The sequence below is a fragment of the Triticum urartu genome, chromosome 7, assembly GCF_003073215.2.
Source record: "Triticum urartu cultivar G1812 chromosome 7, Tu2.1, whole genome shotgun sequence".
In the NCBI taxonomy this organism is placed as follows: domain Eukaryota; kingdom Viridiplantae; phylum Streptophyta; class Magnoliopsida; order Poales; family Poaceae; genus Triticum; species Triticum urartu.
Window position 1 is genome coordinate 508,088,479 of NC_053028.1, and position 25,389 is coordinate 508,113,867.

At 45.8% G+C, this 25,389-nt stretch overlaps 1 pseudogene; it reads right to left on the bottom strand.

Annotated features, from left to right (window-relative positions):
• Positions 1 to 17,430: 17,430 nt before the first annotated feature.
• LOC125524907 lies at positions 17,431 to 25,129 on the bottom strand (annotated as a pseudogene).
• Between the last annotated feature and the right edge of the window lie 260 nt (positions 25,130 to 25,389).

The following is a 25,389-nucleotide window of genomic DNA, read 5'->3' on the forward strand; positions in this document are numbered from 1 at the left end:
TTGTGGGCCTACTAAGTTGACTGGGACGGGGGCCTTTGTCAACTTTAGTCAATATGAACGATTCTATCTCCAGTGACCGTACGATGTCCATCCAACGGCCGTAGTGCTTCTTCAACCTCTGGTCTTCTTGCTCCAGCCGCCCAAAGCAGCGCCGGTCGTGCCGCATGCTCCTGCCTCCCGTGGCCGGCTGTGCTACCGCAGAGGCCTCACCGCCCCCTACTATTCCCACCGTTAGCCAGGCCCTGCGGCGACGGCAGCCTCACACCGCAGCCGAACCAGTGAACCCTCGTAGTCCTCTCCGCGCGGGCTTCCACTGCCACGTCATCCCCTTCCTAGGCCTCGCCGTCGTCCACCGCCGTGGTGCTCTCCGCGCGGCGTGGTCAACGTGGTCAAGGAACGATTTCCATCGGAAGAGTACTATACGTGGAGAGGCTGACGGCTGGGTCCACGGCCACAGCCCAATTTTTTGTGATTTGCCAAGTAAGTCGCTCTGTCAGGCATGTTGGGCTGCAAATCTTTCAAGACGAGGAGAGCTTTCATTCGGCTGGCCGAGAAAATGGCCCATCAGTAATGAGCAATGGGTTGTACATTTTTAAAACACATCAAAATGGCAATTAGTTTCAGATATCTTTTTTTTCATTTCAAGATTTTAAATTACATTAATTTTTATGCGTGGGGAATTTGTTGGATTTTATATTGATACACATTTATTTTTAAAATCAGTTTGAATGTGAGTCGAAATTTCGGAATTAAAAATAGTTCGGACCGCACCAAAATATGCAAAATTTCGTATAATTTTTTAACCGTTGCCACAATATGGGCTGTAATGCTAACAAAAAGAATATGGGCTCCAAAAAAAACCTTAAGAATTAGCAAATGGGCTGTAAATTATTAGAAATAATGGCAGATGGGTTGTATGCTGTTTTCCACAGATTTGAGGCTTTCCTAAAAAAAGGTTGACGCACAAGCACTGACTGTTGGATGTCCATCCAACGGCCGTCGTGCTTCTTCAATCTCTGCTCTTCCTGCTCCAGCCGCTCAAACAAGCGCCGGCGGGACTGCCTGCTCCCTCCTCCTCACGGCCGGCTGTGCTACCGCGCAGGCCTCACCGCCCGACCGTACTCCCATCGCTGGCCAAGCCATCCCTCTACTCACCCACACCTACTGTTATTATCCAGTGACGGCAGACGAATCAGTAAACCCTCGTACAGTCGTACTCCCCTACACGTGGGAAACAACTGCCGAGTCTTCCCTGCCTCCGTGTCTTCCCCTTCCTAGGCCTCACCGTCGTCCACCGCCCTGGTGCTCTCGGCGCGGCGTGGTCAACGTGGTCAAGGAACGACTTCCATCGGACGTGGACTGTACGTGGAGAGGCTGACAGCTGGGTCCAGGGCCGCAGCAAGGAAGTGCCTCCTTATTACGTGGAAAATAATGATTCCTCCACCTGACAGTTAGGACCCACCGGACGGGCCACTGTATTTCGCGAAAAAACGTTTCCCCCTGACTGCTGGGACCCACCAGCTACATCTTCGCACGCGAGGAAGTGCGTCCAGGCAAAAAAAAGATTCGCCCCCTGACTGCTAGGACCCACCAGCTACATCTTCGCACGCAAGGAAGTGCCTGACAGTCGGGACCCACCTGGTCGAAGCGTACGTAGCGTTGTCATTCTGGTCGCGAACGTGTACGTACATACTGGTCGATGTAGAGGCGCGCACGTGTCGTAGTAGAGGCGCGCACATAGCATTTACACGTACGTACAGCGGCCAGGGTGCAAGAAAGAAAATACGACCACGTATGTGTACATACGGGTGGGGTCTCGAAAGCCTACTCGCGCATACGTACAGCCAGGGCTCATGTACATGGCTGGGTCGGAACGGAGAAACAGCGTCGTCGTCGTGTTCATGGGGAGGAAACGGAATGTGTCGTGTTCATGAGGAGGCAACGGAATGCGTCGTGTTCATCGGGAGGGCTTGGACGGAACAAGCGATGGAAACAAGGCTTGGCGTACCGCAGAACGAAGGAAACGGCCTTGTGTTCAACCAGCCACGTTCGAAACGGGGTCCTTTTGATCGGGAGGGGTCTGGCGTACCGCAAAACGGAGGAAACAGACCTCCTACGGTTGAAACGGGGGTCCTGTTCATCGGGAGGGGTGTGGCGTACAACAAAACGGACGAAACGGACCTCCTACGGTCGAAACGGGGTCCTCTTCATCGGGAGGGGTGTGGCGTACCGCAAAACGGGACTCCACGGGATACTCTTCATCTCCACCGTCGACCCCCTCCAGCCTCCACGAGCTACTGGTCATCCACCGTCGACCTCCTCCAGCCTCCACCTGCGACTGTTCATCCACGGGCTCCTGTTCATCCAGCCTCCACCGTGCGCTACTCCACCGGCTACTGTTCAACCAGCCCTCTCCATGGGCTCCTATTCAACCACCCCTCCAAGGGCTACTGTTCATCCTGCCCTCCACCGTCTACCGTTCATCCTGCCCTCCACGGGGTGGTCCTGTTCATCCAGCCCTCCACGGGGTCATGTTCATCCAGCCCCAACCGGCTCGATCGATCGGGGTCATGTTCATCCAGAGGCAACACCACGGGGTCCTGTTCATCCACCCCACCGGGAACTGTTCCCCCCCCCCCCCCCCCCCCACGCAACGCTCACTGTTCATCCAGAGGCAGCATCGATCGGCTTCAGTTAGCAGCAGTAGCGAAGGAATCGCTCGATCGGGTTCAGTTAACAGCCATCGATCGATCACTCGGGTTTAGTAACGCGTAGCCTACAGTGCAATCGCTCGGGTTCAGTTAGATCCCAACGCCTCGCTCGGGTTCAGTTAGAGCCAACGCCTCGCACACACGCGCGTACGTGTACGAGAGAAACGCGCATCACTCGGCCCCCGACCTCCCACCGTAACCGGGAACTCCCCGAAATTTTCCTCCCCCTCGCTTCTACCACGGTTTTTTCCGTCATGGACGGCCCAAAGAATGTCATGCAGCTGCGTCTCCGGCCCGCCCAGGACGAAAAGCCCATTTTCTGTCATGATTTTTTGTCATCGAAGTAGGATCCCACCACATCTATGATGATACAGGGTTTTGCCACAATTATCGTCATAGAAGTGTCATATGTATGACAGAAAAAAAATTCGTTCGGCCCAAAATGTCACGGACGTGTCTTTTTTTTGTAGTGATGTGTTTGGGCGACGTCGATCGTCAAGGCGCAAGTCTCGGTTTGATTCTTGATCTACAAGGGTCGATCTAGCTTCCTGTTATTCTCCATATACTTCTACTAGTGCTTATTATCCATGTGCTAATTACTCCGACATCGTCGCAGCCGCTAATAGCTATTAGCTTAATCCTCTGCATCTATACTAGTACTACTACTACCACGTACATCTTCCAGCCGTTGTTCATCTCTACAATCCATCCATCCATCTAGTCTGCTACTAGTCTCCTCCATGTACACATCCACAATCTTTTCCGCTTCCAACTAGATCCATTGCGTTTTCTTTTTCCTACAAGATTGCTTCTGCTAGTACAACAGTTGGCGCATGGTGAAAGATCAGGCCAACCCAAAAATCGTCTCAACGCCACTTGAGCCGTATCAGCTGGTTGATACATCTCTAACGCATCTATAATTTTTGATTGCTCCATGCTATTATATTATCTATTTTGGATGTTAATGGGCTTTATTTTACACTTTTATATCATTTTTGGGACTAACCTACTAACTGGAGGCCCAGCCCAAATTGCTGTTTTTTAGCCTATTTTAGGGTTTCGCAGAAAAGGAATATCAAATGGAGTCCAAACGGAATGAAACCTTCGGGAACGTGATTTTCTCAACAAACGTGATCCACGAGACTTGGAGTGGGCGTCAAGAAACGATTGAAGAAGGCACGAGGCAGGGGGCGCGCCTACCTTCCCTGGGCGCGCCCTCCACCCTCGTGGGCCCCTCGTTGCTCCACCGACGTACTTCTTCCTCCTATATATATCCACGTACCCCCAAAACATCCAGGAGCACCACGAAAACCTAATTCCACCGGCGCAACCTTCTGTACCCAAGAGATCCCATCTTGGGGCCTTTTTCGGAGCCCCGCCGGAGGGGGCATTGATCACGGAGGGCCTCTACATCAACTCCATGGCCTCTCCGGTGATGCGTGAGTAGTTTATTTCAGACCTACGGGTCCATAGTTATTAGCTAGATGGCTTCTTCTCTCTCTTTGGATCTCAATACAAAGTTCTCCTCGATCTTCTTGGAGATCTATTCGATGTAATCTTCTTTTGCGGTGTGTTTGTCGAGATCCGATGAATTTTTGGTTTATGATCCAGTTTATCTATGAACAATATTTGAATCTTCTCTGAATTCTTTTATGTGTGATTGGTTTATCTTTGCAAGTCTCTTCGAATTATCAGTTTGGTATGGCCTACTAGATTGATCTTTGTTGCAATGGGAGAAGTGCTTAGCTTTGGGTTCAATCTTGCGGTGCTCGATCCCAGTGACAGAAAGGGAACCGACACGTATTGTATTGTTGCCATCGAGGATAAAAAGATGGGGTTTATATCATATTGCATGAGTTTATCCCTCTACATCATGTCATCTTACTTAAAGTATTACTCTGTTCTTATGAACTTAATACTCTAGATGCATGCTGGATAGCGGTCGATGTGTGGAGTAATAGTAGTAGATGCAGAATCGTTTCGGTCTACTTGTCACGGACGTGATGCCTATATACATGATCATACCTAGATATTCTCATAATTATTCTCAATTCTATCAATTGCTCGACAATAATTCGTGTACCCACCGTAATACTTATGCTCTTGAGAGAAGCCACTAGTGAAACCTATGGCCCCCGGGTCTATCTTCCATCATATTAATCTTCCAATACTTAGTTATTTCTTTTGCCGTCTATTTTACTTTGCATCTTTATTTCTCTTTATCATAAAAATACCAAAAATATTATCTTATCATATCTATCAGATTTCACTCTCGTAAGTGACCGTGAAGGGATTGACAACCCCTTTATCGCGTTGGTTGTGAGGTTCTTATTTGTTTGTGTAGGTGCGTGGGACTCGAGCGTGATCTCCTACTGGATTGATACCTTGGTTCTCAAAAACTGAGGGAAATACCTACGCTACTTTACTACATCACCCTTTCCTCTTCAAGGGAAAACCAACGCAATGCTCAAGAGGTAGCAAGAAGGATTTCTGGCGCCGTTGCCGGGGAGATCTACGCCAAGTCAAGACATACCAAGTACCCATCACAACTCTTATCCTCCGCATTACATTATTTTCCATTTGCCTCTCGTTTTCCTCTCCCCCACTTCACCCTTGCCGTTTTATTTGCTCTCTTTTTTCGTTCCCCTTCTCTTTTTCTATTTGATTTTTTGCCTGTTTCTTGTTTTCTTGTGTGTTGGATTGCTCGCTTGTCACGATGGCTCAATATAATACCAAATTGTGTGACTTTGCCAATACCAATAGTAATGATTTTATTAGCACTCCGATTGCTCCTCTTACCGATGCTGAATCTTGTGAAATTAATACTGCTTTGCTGAATCTTATCATGAAAGATCCGTTTTCTGGCCTTCCTAGTGAAGATGCCGCTACCCATCTAAACAACTTTGTTGATTTGTGTGATATGCAAAATAAGAAAGATGTGCATAATGATATTGTTAAACTTAAGCTATTTTCGTTTTTGCCTAGAGATCGTGCTAAAGCTTGGTTTTCGTCTTTGCCTAAAAATAGTATTGATTCATGGAATAAGCGCAAAGATGCTTTTATCTCTAAGTATTTTCCTCCCGCTAAGATCATCTCTCTTAGAAACGATATTATGAATTTTAAGCAACTTGATCATGAACATGTTGCACAAGCTTGGGAGAGGATGAAATTAATGATACGTAATTGCCCTACACATGGTTTGGATCTTTGGATGATTATACAAAAAATTTATGCCGGATTGAATTTTTCTTCTAGAAATCTTTTAGATTCGGCCGCGGGAGGCACTTTTATGGAAATCACTTTAGGAGAAGCTACTAAACTCCTAGACAATATTATGGTTAATTATTCTCAATGGCATACCGAAAGATCTACCAGTAAAAAAGTGCATGCAATAGAAGAGATTAATGTTTTGAGTGGAAAGATGGATGAACTTATGAAATTGTTTGCTAATAAGAGTGCTCCTACTGATCCTAGTGATATGCCTTTGTCTACTTTGATTGAGAATAATAATGAATCTATGGATGTGAATTTTGCTGGTACGAACAATTTTGGTAATAATGCGTATAGAGGTAATTTTAATCCTAGGACGTTTCCTAGTAATTCCTCTAATAATTATGGTAATTCCTACAAAAATTCTTATGGAAATTATAGTAAGATACCCTCTGATTTTGAATCTAATATTATAGAATTTATTAGTTCACAAAAGAATTTCAATGCTTTGATTGAAGAAAAATTGCTTAAGATTGATGAGTTGGCTAGGAACGTGATATAATTTCTCTTGATGTTGATTCTTTGAAACTTATATCAATTCCACCTAAGCATGATATCAATGAGTCTCTCAAAGCCATGAGAATTTCCATTGAGGAGTGCAAAGAAAGAACCGCTAGGATGCATGCTAAGAAAGATTGCTTTGTGAAAGCGTGTTCTTCTAGTTTTCATGATAATAATGATGAAGATCTAAAAGTTATTGATGTGTCCCCTATTAAATCCTTGTTTTGAAATATGAATCTTGATAATGATGGGACTGAAGATGAGCCACCTTTACCTAGAAGGCGTTCCAAAAATTCGGAATTTTTAGATCTTGATGCAAAAATTGTTAAAAGTGGGATTGAAGAGGTTAAAACTTTAAATAGCAATGAACCCACTATTTTGGATTTCAAGGAATTTATTTATGATAATTGCTCTTTGATAGATTGTATTTCCTTGTTGCAATCCGTGCTAAATTATACTCATGCTTATAGTCAAAATAAAGCTTTCACTAAACATATCGTTGATGCTTTGATGCAATCTTATGAAGAAAAACTTGACTTGGAAGTTTCTATCCCTAGAAAACTGTATGATGAGTGGGAACCTACAATAAAAATTAAAATTAAATATCATGAGTGTTATGCTTTGTGTGATTTGGGTGCTAGTGTTTCCATGATTCCAAAAACTTTGTGTGATTTGCTAGGTTTCCGTGATTTTGATGATTGCTCTTTAAACTTGCACCTTGCGGATTCCACTATTAAGAAACCTATGGGAAGAATTAATGATTTTCTTATTGTTGCAAATAGGAACTATGTGCCCGTAGATTTCATTGTTCTTGATATAGATTGCAATCCCTCATGTCCTATTATTCTTGGTAGACCTTTCCTTAGAACGATTGGTGCAGTTATTGATATGAAGGAAGGGAATATTAAATTCCAATTTCCATTAAAGAAAGGCATGGAACACTTCCCTATAAATAAATTTAAATTACCATATGAATCTATTATGAGAGCCACTTATGGATTGCCTACCAAAGATGGCAATACCTAGATCTATCTTCGCTTTTATGCCTAGCTAGGGGCGTTAAACGATAGCGCTTGTTGGGAGGAAACCCAATTTTATTTTTATTCCTTGATTTCTGCTCCTGTTTAATAATAAATAATTTACCTAGCCCCTGTTTTGGTTGCGTTTTTTGTGTTTAATTAGTGTCTGTGCCAAGTAGAACCGTTGGGAAGACTTGAGGAAAGTCTTTTTGATCTTGCTGTAAAAACAGAAACTTTAGAGCTCGCGAGATTGCTGCCATTTTTATTTGGAAAGTGATATTTATTTAATTATTTTTTAATATGATTAACAGATAAATTCCTCATGTACAAAAATTTATTTTAGAATTTTTGGGGTTCCAGAAGTTGCGTTAGCTACAGATTACTTCAGACTATTCTGTTTTTGATAGATTCTGTTTTTTGTGTGTTGTTCGCTTATTTTGATGAATCTATGGCTAGTAAAAGAGTTTATAAACCATAGAGAAGTTGGAATACAGTAGGTTTAACACCAATATAAATAAATAATGAGTTCATTACAGTACCTTGAAGTGGTGTTTTGTTTTCTTTCGCTAACGGAGCTCATGATATTTTCTATTTTGAGTTTTGTGTTGTGAAGTTTTCAAGTTTTGGGTAAATATTTGATGGATTATGGAACAAAGAGTGGAAAAAGCCTAAGCTTGGGGATGCCCATGGCACCCCAAGGTAAAACTCAAGGACACCAAAAAGCCTAAGCTTGGGGATGCCCCAGAAGGCATCCCCTCTTTCGTCTTCGTCTATCGGTAACTTTACTTGGAGCTATATTTTTATTCACCACATGATATGTGTTTTGCTTGGAGCGTCTTGTATGATTTGAGTATTTTCTTTTTAGTTTACCAAAATCATCCTTGATGTACACACCTTTTGATAGAGACTCGCATGATTTGAAATTTATTAGAATACTCTATGTGCTTCACTTATATCTTTTGAGCTATATAGTTTTTGCTCTAGTGCTTCACTTATATCTTTTTAAGCACGGCGGTGCTTTATTTTATAGAAATTGTTGAACTCTCATGCTTCACTTATATTATTTTGAGAGTCCTTTAGAACAACATGGAAATTTGCTTTAATATAAAAGCTTTCATAGAAGTGCATTGAATACTAGGAGAAGTTTGATACTTGATAATTGTTTTGAGATATGGAGATGGTGATATTAGAGTCATGCTAGTTGAGTAGTTGTGAATTTGAGAAATACTTGTGTTGAAGTTTGTGATTCCCGTAGCATGCACATATGGTGAACTGTTATGTGATGAAGTCGGAGCATGATTTATTTATTGATTGTCTTCCTTATGAATGGCGGTCGGGGACAAGCGATGGTCTTTTCCTACCAATCTATCCCCCTAGGAGCATGCGCGTAATACTTTGTTTTGATAACTAATAGATTTTTGCAATAAGTATGTGAGTTCTTTATGACTAATGTTGAGTCCATGGATTATACGCACTCTCGCCCTTCCACCATTGCTAGCCTCTCTAATATCGCGCACTTTTCGCCGGTATCATACACCCACCATATACCTTCCTCAAAACAGCCACCATACCTACCTATTATGGCATTTCCATAGCCATTCCGAGATATATTGCCATGCAAATTTCCACCGTTCCATTATTATGACACGCTTCATCATTGTCATATTGCTTGCATGATCATGTAGTTGACATCGTATTTGTGGCAAAGCCACCGTTCATAATTCTTCATACATGTCACTCATGCATCATTGCACATCCCGGTACACCGCCGGAGGCATTCACATAGAGTCATATTTTATTCTAAGTATTGAGTTGTAATTCTTGAGTTGTAAGTAAATAAAGTGTGATGGTCATCATTATTAGAGCATTGTCCCAAGTGAGGAAAGGATGATGGAGACTATGATTCCCCCACAAGTCGGGATGAGACTCCGGACGAAAAAAAAGAGGCCAAAAAAAAGAAGGCCCAAAAAATTGAGAGAAAAAGAGAGAAGGGACAATGCTACTATCCTTTTTCCACACTTGTGCTTCAAATTAGCACCATGATCTTCATGATAGAGAGTCTCCTATGATATCACTTTCATATACTAGTGGGAATTTTTCATTATAGAACTTGGCTTGTATATGCCAAGGATGGGCTTCCTCAAAATGCCCTAGGTCTTCATGAGCAAGCGAGTTGGATGCACACCCACTTAGTTTCTTTTGTTGAGATTTCATACACTTATAGCTCTAGTGCATCCGTTGCATGTCAATCCCTACTCACTCACATTAATATCTATTAATGGGCATCTCCATAGCCCATTGATATGCCTAGTTGATGTGAGACTATCTTCTCCTTTTTGTCTTCTCCACAACCACCATTCTATTCCACATATGGTGCTATATCCATGGCTCACGCTCATATATTGCGTGAAGATTGAAAAAGTTTGAGAACATCAAAAGTATGAAACAATTGCTTGGCTTGTCATCGGGGTTGTGCATGATTTAAATATTTTGTGTGGTGAAGATAGAGCATAGCCACACTATATGACTTTGTAGGGATAACTTTCTTTGGCCATGTTATTTTGAGAAGACATGATTGCTTAGTTAGTATGCTTGAAGTATTATTATTTTTATGTCAATATTAAACTTTTATCTTAAATCTTTCGGATCTGAACATTCATGCCACAATAAAGAAAAATTACATTGAGAAATATGTTAGAAAGCATTCCACATCAAAAATTCTTCTTTTATCATTTACCTACTCGAGGACGAGCAGGACTTAAGATTGGGGATGCTTGATACGTCTCCAACGTATCTATAATTATTGATTGCTCCATGCTATTATATTATCTATTTTGGATGTTAATGGGCTTTATTTTACACTTTTATATCATTTTTGGGACTAACCTACTAACCGGAGGCCGAGCCCAAATTGCTATTATATTATCTATTTTGGATGTTAATGGGCTTTATTTTAGGGTTTCGCAGAAAAGGAATATCAAACGATGTCCAAACGGAATGAAACCTTCATGAACGTGATTTTCTCAACAAACGTGATCCAGGAGACTTGGAGTGGGCGTCAAGAAACGATCGAGGAAGGCACGAGGCAGGGGGGTGCGCCTACCTTCCCTGGACGCACCCTCCACCCTCGTGGGCCCCTCATTGCTCCACCGACGTACTTCTTCCTCCTATATATATCCACGTACCCCCAAACATCCAGGAGCACCGCGAAAACCTAATTCCACCACCCCAACCTTCTGTACCCGAGAGATCCCATCTTGGGGCCTTTTCCGGAGCCCCGCCGGAGGGGGCATTGATCACGGAGGGCCTCTACATCAACTCCATGGCTTCTCCGGTGATGTGTGAGTAGTTTATTTCAGACCTACGCATCCATAGTTATTATCTAGATGGCTTCTTCTCTCTCTTTGGATCTCAATACAAAGTTCTCCTCGATCTTCTTGGAGATCTATTCGATGTAATCTTCTTTTGCGGTGTGTTTGTCGAGATCCGATGAATTGTGGGTTTATGATCCAGTTTATCTATGAACAATATTTGAATCTTCTCTGGATTCTTTTATGTATGATTGGTTTATCTTTGCAAGTCTCTTAGAATTATCAGCTTGGTTTGGCCTACTAGATTGATCTTTCTTGCAATGGTAGACGTGCTTAGCTTTGGGTTCAATCTTGCGGTGCTCGATCCCAGTGACAGAATGGGAACCGATATGTATTGTATTGTTGCCATCGAGGATAAAAAGATGGGGTTTATATCATATTGCATGAGTTTATCCCTCTACATCATGTCATCTTACTTAAAACATTACTATGTTCTTATGAACTTAATACTCTAGATGCATGCTGGATAGCGGTCGATGTGTGGAGTAATAGTAGTAGATGCAGAATCGTTTCGGTCTACTTGTCGTGGATGTGATGCCTATATACATGATCATACCTAGATATTCTCATAATTATTCTCAATTCTATCAATTGCTCAACAGTAATTCGTTTACCCACTGTAATACTTATGCTCTTGAGAGAAGCCACTAGTGAAACCTATGGCCCCCGGGTCTATCTTCCATCATATTAATCTTCCAACACTTAGTTATTTCTTTTGACGTTTATTTTACTTTGCATCTTTATTTCTCTTTATCATAAAAATACCAAAAATATTATATTATCATATCTATCAGATTTCACTCTCGTAAGTGACCGTGAAGGGATTGACAACCCCTTTATCGCGTTGGTTGCGAGGTTCTTATTTGTTTGCGTAGGTGCGTGGGACTTGAGCGTGATCTCCTACTGGATTGATACCTTGCTTCTCAAAAACTAAGGGAAATACTTACGCTACTTTACTGCATCACCCTTTCCTCTTCAAGGGAAAACCAACGCAGTGCTCAAGAGGTAGCACTGGTATCAGAGAGTGCGAGGTTTGTCACTACGCATGATGTCAACCGCAAGCAAGCGTGACGAGGATGAGGTGCGGGAGGATGACGGGCCGCTGCAATATGGTCCCGATCTGGACCCAGGTGTCCGTGCTATGTTCAAGGCTACATATCAGCACTTCGACAACTGCATGAAGGCCCACGACGAGACGGTGACCGACGGGTTCCAGGCCATGCAGGCAGCCCTCCGTCTCCTAGAGGCAAGGGCAACGGCGTGGCTGCTCCAGCAAGGGCACAACATGCCCTGCAGCAGCGAGCACCTCGACATGTCCATGACGCGGACGTTGCTAATGACGATAATGATGCTGAGTCCGAGGATGATTCTGATGCTCGTGGCGACTTGGCTCACGGACCACGACAGGATGCTCGTCCCCGTGATGATGGACCAAGGCGGCGCCGCGATGAGGACGAGGACGGAGGTATTGGTAGAATAAAAAATACTATACCTTCGTTCACAGGCAAGGCCGGTCCTGAGGAGTATCTTGAGTGGGAGATGCGTGTGGAGCAGATTTTTTATAACCACCGTTACTCCGAGGAGCGGAAGATTCAATTTGCTTCTCTTGAATTTTTAGGTTATGCATTAATTTGGTGGGATCAACTCAACCGCAATGATGCACGACCAGAATCGTGGCATGAGATGAAGCGTACAATGCGTGCTTGCTTTGTGCCAGCTTATTTCGAGAAGGAGCAACACACAAAGCTTCGACGTCTTGTTCAAGGAGCCATGACTTACCAACAGATGCAAGTTCTGATGATCAGAACTAATGTGCATGCGTCTGATGATGCAACAATGAAACGTTTCTTTGAGGGGCTGAATGAGGATATACGCGATCGTGTTGATTTGATGCAGTATAATGATATGCAAGAGCTTCTTCATCAAGCAGAGCGTGCCGAACAGTGGGTAAAAGCAAAGCAAGTTTCCAAAGGCCGCACCAATTTCAGCATGGGGCTGATACGTCCATTTTGCATCATGCTTTTATATCGATATTTATTGCATTATGGGTTGTTATTACACATTATGTCACAATACTTTTGCCTATTATCTCTTATTTTACAAGGTTTACATGAAGAGGGAGAATGCCGGCAACTGGGATTCTGGATGGAAAAGGAGCAAATATTAAAGACCTATTCTGCACAGCTCCAAAAGTCCTGAAACTTCACGGAAGTTATTTCCAGAATATATAAAAAATACTGAGCGCGAGAAGTACCAAACGAGGCCACCCACCATCCACGAGGGTGGGGGCGCGCCCCCTGCCTGGGCCCCCTGGTGGCCCTCCGATGCCCATCTTCTGCTATATGGAGTCTTTCGTCCGAGAAAAAAAATCATAAGCAAGCTTACGGGACGAAACTCCGCCGCCATGAGACGGAACCTTGGCGGAACCAATCTAGGGCTCTGGCGGAGCTGTTCTGCCGGGGACACTTCCCTCCTGGAGGGGGAAATCATCGCCATCGTCATCACCAACGATCCTCTCATGGGGAGGGGGTCAATCTCCATCAAAATCTTCACCAGCACCATCTCATCTCAAACCCTAGTTCATCTCTTGTATCCAATCTTTGTATCCAAACCTCAGATTGGTACCTGTGGGTTGCTAGTAGTGTTGATTACTCCTTGTAGTTGACGCTAGTTGGTTTACTTGGTGGAAGATTATATGTTCAGATCCATTATGCATATTAATACCCCTCTGATTATGAACATGAATATGCTTTGTGAGTAGTTACGTTTGTTCCTGAGGACATGGGAGAAGTCTTACTATTAGTAGTCATGTGAATTTGGTATTCATTCGATATTTTGATGAGATGTATGTTGGCATCCCTCTAGTGGTGTCATGTGAACGTCGACTACATGACACTTCATCATTGTTTGGACCTAGAGGGAGGCATTGGGAAGATAAGTAGATGATGGGTTGCTAGAGTGACAGAAGCTTAAACCCTAGTTTATGCGTTGCTTCGTAAGGGGCTGATTTGGATCATTATGTTTCATGCTATGGTTAGGTTTACCTTAATACCTCTGTTGTAGTTGCGTATGCTTGCAATGGGGGTTAATCATAAGTGGGATGCTTGTCTAAGTAAGGGCAGTACCCAAGCACCGGTCCACCCACATATCAAATTATCAAAGTACCGAACGCGAATCATATAATCATGATGAAAACTAGCTTGACGATAATTCCCATGTGTCCTCGGGAGCGCTTTCCTTCATATAAGAGTTTGTCCAGGCTTGTCCTTTGCTACAAAAAGTATTGGGCCATCTTTATGCACTTTATTTACACTTGTTACTCATTACCAATTACCTTATCACAAAACTATCTGTTACCGATAATTTCAGTGCTTGCAGAGAATATCTTACTGAAAACTGCTTATCATTTCCTTCTGCACCTCGTTGGGTTCGACACTCTTACTTATCGAAAGGACTACGATAGATCCCCTATACTTGTGGGTCATCAGGGGCGACGTTCCTATTCGCATGACGATGATAATGTCAAGCCAGTTTCATCCTATAGGTCAGCTGCTACCGATCACAAGGAGATGAGCAAAGAATCTATGGCCGCGAGCAAAGTGGCTTCAAGGGCTGATTCAAGTGCGCAGTCTGCTATGCGTACTAGTGAGATTGTGTGTTACAGATGTGGAGGTAGGGGACACAGACGCATTGATTGTCCGAACAATAAGAGAGTGCTCCTTGTTAATGATGGATATGTTTCCAAATACAAAACTGCCCCAGAGTCTGATGAGCCCAAGGAAGGGGAAAGTGAATCTAATCCTATCATGTGATCTGCCATGCATCATGGTGCAACGAGCTAAAGAGGATCAAATTCCAAGCTCGGGACAGCGGTGGAAAAATTTTCAGTCACAATGTCTGAATCAACAACAAGTATTGCAAGTTGATTATTGATGGAGGGAGCTACACCAACATCATAAGCAAGCGTGTGGTGGATGCTTTAGGATTGAAGACATGGCCACATCCGCAGCCACATTGCATTGAGTGGTTGTACAACTCCGGACATCTGAAGGTGACTCACAAGGTACGTGTAAAGTTCAATATTGGCACATATTATGATGAGGTGATTTGCGATGTTGTGCTAATGGATGTGTGTCAGTTGCTATTGGGTCGACCGTGGCAATATGATCACCATGCTATACATGAGGGGAGATCCAACACTTATGTGTTTCGAGATGTTGGCATCAGACGTGTGCTGCAGCCCATGGGTAACAATGCAATAAAGAGTGATCATGTGTTTGAAAACAAGGAGATTTTGAAGAGTGCACCGAAACTGAGGACCGTTTCGCTTGAAGGGGGAGAGGATGATACGGACACCGCAAGTACTCTTGTGGTTCCTCCATTACTGCCAAGTAAAATATTTTCTAGGCCAGAGGCTGGCTATGGAAAAACGATGCAGAAGTATGTGGTCCCGGCTCTACGTCAAAGGAGGGTGTCACATTCAACAAATCAAAAAGGTATATTAGGCTCCCTACCTTGCTCACGTACTAACCAAGGCATGCAAAAGCCAATATTCAGGGATCCAAGTATCACCAGGGTTGTAATTGAAGAGATGCCAGCTAATTTAATCCCTTCGGATGAAGTGGAGCCTTGCTTTAGAACCCCAAACAACTACTGCAAGTTTAGCCAGAAAAACAAGCTTAAGTGAAGGTCTCCTAGTTTTATTATGGTGTGTGTTTTTTATCCTGTTGAGTGTTTTCTTGTATTTTCGTTGAGCCCCGTCTGTGTCGTGATGTGAGTCGGGTTTAGCCCAAGTTGCCTGCATGCACCTATAAAAAAAGGTCATATGGCCATGTAAAAGTTAGGTTTTAGTTTTGGCAAAAATACTCAGAACATGCATCTAGCGATGCCCGCGTATCTGTGCTCATACGTTCCCTAATCAGGGTTTGATCATTGCATGTGTTTGGGCGACGTCGATCGTCAAGGCGCAAGTTTCGGTTTGATTCTTGATCTACAAGGGTCGATCTAGCTTCCTGTTCTTCTCCATATACTTCTACTAGTGCTTATTATCCATCTGCTAATTACTTCATTGTCATCGCCGCTGCTAATAGGTATTAGCTTAATCCCCTGAATCTATACTAGTACTACTACTACCACGTACATCTTCCAGCCGCTATTCATCTCTACAATCCATTCATCCATCTAGTATGCTACTAGTCTCCTCCACGTACACATCCACAATCTCTTCCGATTCCAACAAGATCCATTGCGTTTTCTTTTTCCTGCAAGATTGCTTCTACTAGTACAACAGTTGGCGCGTGGTGAAAGATCAGGCCAACCCAAAAATCGTTTCAACACCACTTGAGTCGTATCATAGGATGAGAGGTGTGGGCCCGTTTCCTGTTCAGTTTTGCAAAGGGGCAAATGCCTCAATCCTCTCAACCGCGCTTCTCCAACCGGTCGCGGCCCAAATCCGATCTTGAAGAGCCAACCATGCGAAGAATTTAACTTTGGGAGGGGCCCAAACTTTTGAAACCATAAAGTCCATGGGGAGAGCATCAATCCCAGCAATTGAGCCCTATATGTAGTGGCTGCCGAGTAGATCCCATCGTTCTAATGCTTTCAAACAGTTTCATCTCGGTTTGCTCATCAAGATGAAAGTCGCGCATAAGCATCCAAAGGTGAAGAATTCGCGGATGTGGGCACCGAAGATGACAGTGTCATGATTAGTCTTAAGTATCCAAGCATTCCCGTTGAGAGCCTCCCGTACTTTCCAATTATCTCTGCTCGAGGCCTCAAAAATTTGTGGAGCAATATCCTTGGCTTCCGCCCAAGTAGCCATGGGGAATCCCATAAAGATGTTTTGGCGCCATTGTATGGGTTATCAAGTCCCACCCATAATTTGTTTGGCTTCTTCCATTCATACCATGACCATCTTAGCCCTAATGCACGGACAAAATTTTCAATGTTGAGAACTTGGAGGCCGCGGTACTCCGTAGGACGGCAAGCCACCTTCTAGTTGACCTTGCACTTCGCACGGTCCTCTTATCCGAACCGGGCCAAAGGAATGCCCTCTCAATCTTGAGCTTTCGAGAGTGTGGGTATGATTTTTAGGAAGGAGGATTCTGACTACATGATGGGGTGCGCTAGTTTGCTGTCTCATATTTGGTCCATTGAATTAAATTGATGGGTTATGAACTTGAGATGCCATACAAACATTGACGCTTTAAAACAATGATATGTGTTGTGTGGTACTAACGAGTTTAATGAATGCTCATGAAACTCATTAGCTTGTCTGTTAGTCTCGTTAGGTTCTCTTCACGGAAAAAGCTCGTTAAGCTTGGCGAGCGGAAATCAGTGGTTAACTTTGTACATTAGCTCGTGTGCTACAAGCTTTTAGTCCATTCAAATTCTGAATAGACTATTCGGGGGTGGGATAAAAACCGGGGGCGCTTTGACACAGTCAAAACTTTTCGCAATACTTTCTGTTTTACGGGGAAAACGGTTTTACAGCACTCATTACCTGAAGAAGCTACGTGCCCAAGGAAACGTGCAAAGGTAGCTCAAGAAAGGTACTACTAGTAGAACTCTTGCAGGTGCTGCTCATTAGCAAAGGTTGACGACAGACTCTCATCCGCAGGCAATGCAGTGCACTCTGCCACTAGTGCGAGCTCACCGACAAGTGATAACCAGGGCAGCTACCCACACAAATTGCTGGAGCACCAAGGTACGCGTTTTCACTTTTGACAGGCGTATCCTTCGACATGCTTTTCTTTAGTAGCGTCTTCTCCTCTGTTTCAGTCAGAAAAAGTGTATGCACTGCGCAATTCATTTTGCTGAAGAAGACTAACTATACCCAATATAATAAATTGTGTGTGATGACAGGCAATCGTTAACCATCCCTAGTTAACCCTCCTGCAGTTCAACCTGACCTCCGTGGGCGTCCCGGCGGCCGGCAGGAGGCCCCCCATCTTGACCATGGCCTTGGCGAAGTCGCCGGCGAATATCTTGCCGTTGCCGCTGTACTTCCTCACCAGCGCGTCCTGCGACCCGCCGTTGAACAGCTCCTGGTCCGAGTGCAGCAGCCCGCGCCGCGCCACCAGGTTCGCGTAGTAGGCGTTGTCGAACGCGTCGGGCGTCCGGTCGTCGAACGGCGCGAGGTTGCCGTCCCCGCCGGCCTGCGGGCACGTCTGCCGCCGCGCCGCCGCGAAGGTGGCGTTGATGTTGGGCTCCCTGTAGATGCGGCCGCGGAAGAGGGCGCAGCGCGCCCGCCCCACGGTGTGCGCGCCGGAGAGCGCCGTCATCTCGCGCGCCGAGAGCCCCTTGGCCGCGAACGCCAACACGAGCGACGCGGCGCTGGCGCCGGGCCCCGGGAGGTTCGCGTTGGCGGCGCTCTGCGTCGCCGTGCGCGAGTCCTTCCGGCCCAGCGGCACGTTCCACGTCGGGCCCCTGAGCTGCATGCATGCCGCGCACGTCACTTCGCGTTAGCGACACAATGGCGAGCTGTGATGTAAGGTGCGCCGCCGGCGGACCGGGACGTGCGCTCGCTCACCAGGTTGACGGCGTCGCGAGCTGCCAGCGCGACGATGTCGGCGCAGGAGACGGTGGCCTTGCAGGCCGCCTCGACGCGCGCCTTGATGGCGTCGATCACCTCGTACCCGCGGACGGAGTTGGCGTTCGCGCCGGCGTTCTTCTCGCCGGTGAAGGCCGGCGTGTCGTCCAGGAGGATCGACGCGTCACATCCCTGCGCAAACAAACATACGCACGCGTCAGTCAAGCTCAGGGAGCTAGCTAGCCAGCGAGGTGGAGCCGAGGAGAAATGCGACGGGCTCACGTTGACGAAGCAGTCGTGGAAGAAGAGCCGAATGATGGACGCGCCCATCCGCGGCTCCGCGGCGACGGCCGGCGCCATCACCGACCGCACGATGGCCTCCACGTTGGGGCACGTCCTGGCGTAGAACCTGGGCGAGAGCTTCGCGTGGCATGGAAGAACCACACAGAGGAGGGCAGCAGCAGCGACGTAGCTCCTGGCGGCCAACAAGAAACCCATCCCGGTCCTCTCAACAACTCAGCTACCACGACAAAGCAGTGCACACTCAGTCGTAGAGCAGCTTCAGTGACGGATGCGGTCGAGCTCAGTGGCAGAGAGAGACACTGGAGAACAGTGTACTTATAGCGCTCGGCTGGGCTGCCGGTCGTCGTGATCGTCTGAGCACTGTGCCAATAATCTGAACGCACGTAACGTGATTTGAGGCGCACTGCGCTGGGTGATTGGCCGGTTGACGAGAGTGCATGGTGGCCTTGAGAGGCTGCCTCTGTGCGCGGCGCACCACGGTGCGCGTGGCGTCCAGCACCGGCGATGGAGCGGCTACGGGGGGTAGGGTAGGGTCGGTCCTCTGCTTTGGGGAACAAAGGCGGAGCGCGACCGGGGGCATCGTCGCTTTGCCCTCGCTTTCCTTCCGTCTTTGCGTGTGGTGTGCGAAGGTTTGGAACATGGCGAAAAGTGGCGCCTTGGCTCTGGGTTTCACCGGCTTTTGCTCTGAGCAGTACGTGAGTGGTCTTTGCTTCGGTATGTGAGCAGTACGTTAGAGGTTAGAGTTACTAGCTCCAATTAGCACCTCTTGATTGAATAGTTTTTTTGGATGGGTTAGATGTAATTAACTCAAACAAGCCTTCATGTTTGAATGTTTTAGAGCTTTAAATCCGAACTAGCACAAACTAACTCTAACTCATAGATTCAAACAGGGCCGATGAACAAATCTGTCCAGGCTTGAATGCTTGATTGCACCGTAGTAGTAGTACTCCCTCCGGTCATTTTTACGCTGCATATTAGATTTGTCCGAAGTTAATCTCATCTAACTTTGACCAAGTTTATATAAAAAATTATAGACATTCACATAACAACACCAATATCATTAGATTCATCTTGGAATATATTTTCATATTATATTTATTAGATACTATAGATGCTAATAATTTCTAATATAAATTTGGTCAAATTTAGTAAAGTTTGACTTTCAGCAAATTCAATGTGTAGAGTAAAAAGGACCGGAGGGAGTACAAATCGGTCCAGGCGTACCGCTGTGTACGTACTAGTACCTAGCTCTGTACTGGCTCAGATGGATACAAACGCAATTTGGATGGGCTGGGCCCGCGTCTCCGCGCTGGCCGCCACCGCCACCAGAGACCGTTTTCGTAAGTACGCGCATCCATGTGCAGCCCGACCTGCTGCGAGTGCTTTCGTGCTCCACAACTCGATATCGCACCAACCTGCTGCTGCTGCCGCACCGCGCACCGGGGCAAACCGGTCGGCCTTCTTCGTTACTGTACGGCGCTCGGTGCTGCAACTATTCTTGTGATTGCCTGATGGGGATGACCAGTTCTGGTATGCCTCAACTCGGTCGGAAACAACACTGCATGTGCATGGCCACATTTTGAAGCCATTTGCATGCAGGTATCGTGGACACTGGGTAGCAGCGATTACAAGTACTACTATGCTTTCTGAAGAAGTTGGCTCCACCTGATGCCCTCTGAGCGAACATCTAGTGCACTCATCCACGTGGTGCTATCGGTGCACCAATCGCCTAAAATTCGCTCTACAATTGTTTCAGAAATCTGAAGATAACTTAGTATGTATGTAAAACATACATCTATCATGTCTCGAAATTTCAGGTTTGAATTAGACCTACAACTTCAGAAACAAAAACTAAAATCATGCCATGAATATTACTCATTTTAGATTGGGCCATACATTTGGCCCATTAGCATGATCAGTGTCAAATTTATCATTTCTGTTTCTTAAGGTGTTATTCAAGTTTAGTTTGATTATTTGTCATATGGTGTTATATGTTATGGGGACATGCTAAATTATTTTTATATTTTTACACACTTGTATCGTGACTTGTCAATACACATCGGAGTGATCAAAGAAATGATGAATGGAAGGGCACGGGGCAAGGCCAACACTACTCCTCAATTAAAATGCATAAAGCTATTTGACCCAAGAATGAAAGCAATTTCCTGTTCAAATGGATCTCGAAGACCTCCAACAGACTTAGACACAAGATTTTCTTCTGGCTTCTACTTCATGACAGACTTAACAACAGAAACTTGCTGAGAAGGAAACATATGCATCTGGACAGCTACAACTGTGTCTACTGTAATGAGCAATCTGAAGAAACTTTGAGACATCTCCTCTGGGATTGTACCTTTGCTCAAGAATGCTGGGAGTGCACTGCTCCAAACAGAAAACTAGGAATATCAAGTTTTGATGCGATATTATTGCTTCTAGGGCATATTTCCTTCACCATGATACGAGCTTCTGATTCGTCGGATCTCAGATCCAACGGCTCCTAGTAGGTTCTGAAAGTTTGTCGTACTTGTTCGCAATTTTAAGACTTCAAAAAGTCTTTTGTCGCAAAATGTTGTAAGCTTTTCGGGAGCCGTTGGATCTTAGATCCAACGGCTCCTAAAAGCTTGTATTATGGGAGCATCTAAGGATCCGTATCACCTGATACTCTCCCTTCTTGTGATTGCCTGATGGGGATGACCAGTTCTGGTATGCTTCAACTCGGTCGGAAACAACACTGCATGGCCGCATATTTAAAGCCATTTGCATGCAGGAACGTGGACACTGGGTAGCAAAGACTACAAGCACCAGTATGCTTTTTCAACAAGTTGGCTCCACCTCATAGGAATGTATCTGGTGCACCCGCACTTCTGGTGCTACCGGTGCACCGGATGCCGTAAATTATTTTTCAAAATCTGAAAAAAAATCTAGCACGTTCACGTAACATCAATGTATGATGTCATAAAATTTTATATAAAAATTGAAATATTTCCTGAGATACAAAAATGACAAATTTGACATCAGTGTAATAATGGGCCAAATCTAAAGCACAAGTTATATTTGTACTATTCAGTGTTGGATTTGTCATTTTTGTTTTTCGAGTTATGTTTCGAATGTTGACTTGAAATTTTGTGACAACCTACATTGGTCTTGTGTGAGTGTGCTAATTTTTTTCAGAGTTTTTTGAACGTTTGAAGAGCACAATGTGAGTTCGGTGCACTGGTAGATATTTTTCCCCACCTCATGCCCTCTGAGCGAACATCTGGTGCACCCACCCATGTGGTGCTACCGGTCCACCAATCACCTTAAATTCGCTCTGCAATGGTTTCAAAAATCGGAAAATAATTTAGTACGTACGCAAAACATACATATATTATTTCTCAAAATTTCAGATTTGAATTAGACCTACAACTTTAGAAACAGAAACTAAAATCATGCTATGAATAGTACTCATTATAGATTGGGCCATACATTTGGCCCATTAGCATGATCAGTGTTAAATTTATCATTTCTGTTTCTTAAGGTTTGTATTCAAGTTTACGTTTGATTATTTGTCATACTAGTAAGTCTATGTTATGGGGACATGCTAAATTATTTTTATATTTTTACACACTTGTATGGTGACTTGTCAATACACATTGGAGTGATCAAAGAAATGATGAATGGAAGGGCACGGGGCAAGGCCAACACTACTCCTCAATTAAAATGTATAAAGCTATTTGACCCAAGAATGAAAGCAATTTCCTGTTCAAATGGATCTCGAAGACCTCCAACAGACTTAGACACAAGATTTTCTTTTGGCTTCTACTTCACGACAGACTTAACAACAGAAACTTGCTGAGAAGGAAACATATGCATCTGGACAGCTACAACTGTGTCTAATTTAATGAGCAATCTGAAGAAACTTTGAGACATCTCTTCTGGGATTATACCTTTGCTCAAGAATGTTGGGAGTGCACTGCTCCAAACAGAAAACTAGGAATATCAAGTTTTGATGACATTATGATCCTACACTCTGCACTTCCCAAGAAAATAGCTCTGGATATCATTATTCAAGGATGCTGGCGAGTTTGGACACTGAGTATTAACTGCTGAAAATTTTGGCTCAAAGAAGACTTGGTTCTAATGTAACATACTCCCTCCATTCCAAAATATAGTGCGCCCGCGCTTCCCGAGGTCCAACTTTGACCATAAATTTAACCGACGAGACCAACTGCGGCAGGAGAAAAAATTATATAATTGAAAACTTTTTTCGAATACGAATTCACTGGTATAATTTTTGCCCCCGCCGCAATTGGTCTTGATAGTTAAATTTACGGTCAAAGTTGAAGCACGGAGATAGAGGAAGCACTACATTGTGGAATGGAGGGAGTAGAATCAAAGCAAAATATTTGGAAAGATTCAAGGAATGGACCACTACACATCTATGATGATTGTAGAGTACACGATATCAATACGATAGTTTCCTCATGTTCCCTAGGCAAGGAATTGGATGAGTAGTTTTAGTGCTCTTTTGTTGTTCTTTTCTTTGTAAATATTTTATACTCTTTGCGTTATTAATGGAAAATACCGTAGAACTATTGTTCTACGGTTTCGACTTAAAAGGATTGGGTGGACGATGTACCGGGCACATTCCAGGGTCACCGTTGACATGCTCCAGCGAGGCTCCCCCACTCAAAGCTTATCCCACTCATGATTTGTTCCCATCACCCGCCCCATCGGCCCTCCTCCTGCTTCCTCACCCGCCCCTCTGCCGTCTCCTAGGCATTTACGCTAACATATCGATTGTTTTGCAGCATAGATGTCGACTATGGTCGGGTCGATCGTGCTACAAGCAAGAAGTATGGAATACATCTCATCTATGTACCCATAATGTGAGCTGTGCTTACAAACAAGCCAATCAATCAGCAACCATAGTAGTGATTAGTGAACACCATCATCATCAATAGAGATCGTTTTCTTTAATTATGATGTACCATCCCATTGTTCTGTATTGATGATGATGATACACTTTTATGACCAACGTACATTTTGATTCTTTGTAGTTTACACGTTCACCCCGGGTTGAGCAAACGAGCGTGTGTACGTTCGGTGTTCTTCATTACATACATCCATACATACGTGAACCTGACCAATGCCTGGTTTTCCAAGGCATCGATCATTATTTAGCACACTTGTTACGTGTACTCTTTATTAGTTGGGCCTCCTGCAGTTCAGCCTGACCTCCGTCTGCGTCCCGGAGGACGGCAGCAGGCCGCCCATCTTGAGCATGGCCGTGACGAAGTCGGCGGAGAACTGGCTGGGGCTGCTGCTGTACTGCTGCACCAGCGCGTCCTGCGACCCGCCGTTGAAGAGCTCCTGGTCCGAGTGCAGGAGGCCGCGCTGCCCGACCAGGTTCTGGTAGTAGGCGTTGTCGAACCCGTCGGCGGTCTGCACGTCGAAGGGCGCGAGGTTGGTGTCGCCGCCGGACCGCGGGCACGTCCCCTGCCGCAGCGCCGCGAAGCTGGCGTTGATGTTGGTCTCGTTGTAGATGCGGCTGCGGAAGAACTGGCACTGCGCCCGCCCGACGGTGTGCGCGCCGGAGAGCGCCGTCATGTCCCGCGGCGACAGGTTCTTGTTGCCGAACATGGCGATGAGCGTGGCGAGGCTGGAGCCGGGCCCCGGGAGGTTCGCGTTGGCCGCGCTCTGGCTCGCCGTGCGCGCGTCCTTGCGCCCCAGCGGCACGCTCCAGTTCGGGCCTCCCAGCTGCATGCATGCGACAGTTCGGCCGAGTCAGCCATGGCTGGCAAGTAAGTGCTGAACGTGTCGTGTTTTGTAGTACGGGTCGGCGACCGTTGAAGCTGGTCGCGCGCGGGGACTCACCAGGTTGACTCCGTCACGGGCGGCGAGCGCGAGGATGTCGGCGCAGGAGACGGTGGCCCTGCACGCAGCCTCCACCTGAGTCTTGATGGCGTCGATCACCTCGAAGCCGCGGGCCGAGTTGGCGTTCGGCCCGGCGTTCTTCTCGCCGGTGAACGTCGACGTGTCGTCAAGCAGAATCGAGCCGTCACACCCCTACCGACACATCACAAATGTCAGTACTTACTACTGCGTAAAATCAGCAGCTAGCAAAAAGCAAAGCAAATGATAGGGAGGAACGATGTTGCTCACATTGACGAAGCAGTCGTGGAAGAAGAGGCGAAGGATGGAGGCGCCCATCCGCCTCTCCGTCTGCACGGCGGAGGTCATCCCCGCCCGCACGATGGACGCCAGGTTGGGACACGACGTGGAGTAGAAGCTGGGCGAGAGCTGCTGCGCGTTCGCCGCGCCGGCGAGGGCACAGAGCACGACGGCGAGCCCGACGAAGGCCGCCGACCCGGTGGTGAAGGCGGCCATTGCTGTCTCCGGCTTTGGTCGATGTGACTAGACAACTCTTTTGATGTGATCGAGCTCGATGAGGCGAGATGCATAGGGTGGCGCCCTATTTATAGTGCTCTAGCTGCCGGAGCTCGTGGAAGCCGGCCTGCGCCTGCATGCGCTGGCGCGTGGCGGGCGCGCGATTGCTATCACTCACTCACGTACGTACGAAATGCCACTACAGAGTTCTCGGCCGGACTCTCTGCAGCCGCAGCCGGATTTGGTTGACCAGTGATCGCTCGCTCCGGCATGGGCACCGGCTTGGCGCGACGCTAACTGCTGATCAGCACGCG